The sequence below is a fragment of the Brassica oleracea genome, chromosome C9, assembly GCF_000695525.1.
Source record: "Brassica oleracea var. oleracea cultivar TO1000 chromosome C9, BOL, whole genome shotgun sequence".
NCBI lineage: Eukaryota > Viridiplantae > Streptophyta > Magnoliopsida > Brassicales > Brassicaceae > Brassica > Brassica oleracea.
The window spans coordinates 16,029,078-16,029,728 of record NC_027756.1 but is presented as its reverse complement, the minus strand read 5'-3'; positions in this window follow the sequence as shown (position 1 = coordinate 16,029,728).

Genomic DNA, 651 nt, shown 5'->3' with positions numbered 1-651 from the left:
CCACATGATTTCTAGTCATGCCCGATAACCACTCCGGCACGGCCACTTTAATAATTAACTGAAACATTGTTCTATTGTAGATTAATCTACATAACACTCTCAATCATTACTGTTGATTTTTTTCGGGAGAAGTTGAAGATTGTATTTAAAAGATATTTTAAAAATTTACCAACAGAAGAATGTATCAATAGTCTAAAAATTTATTATCTAAACATCCAAACTCTACATATTTCAAAACATTAATATTTTTTGCTAGATATTTTTTTATTCCAGTTGAATACAAATTAAAAACAATTTCTATCTCCAACTTAAGTAAAATGGTAGAAATAATATTTAGGATAGCATGATTGATTATATTAATAAAAATTAAAAGACAAGTTCATGCAAGAAAATGTCGGAGAACTTCCACTACCCTTAAGAAAACATTAAAAACTGATTGGCACATGCGACAATCTTCCAAATTGAATTTTATTTACATTTTACATATTCATTTTGTATTATAATTTTCGTGTTTGAATATAGATAATAGGCTAACTCTTAGAAATTACTTTTTAATGTTCGCATTAGCACATTCATTATTGAAAAAAATAAGACACCAAAAAGATGAAATTTAGCTGCATAACGTTCAATTTTTGCCAGAATTACACAATT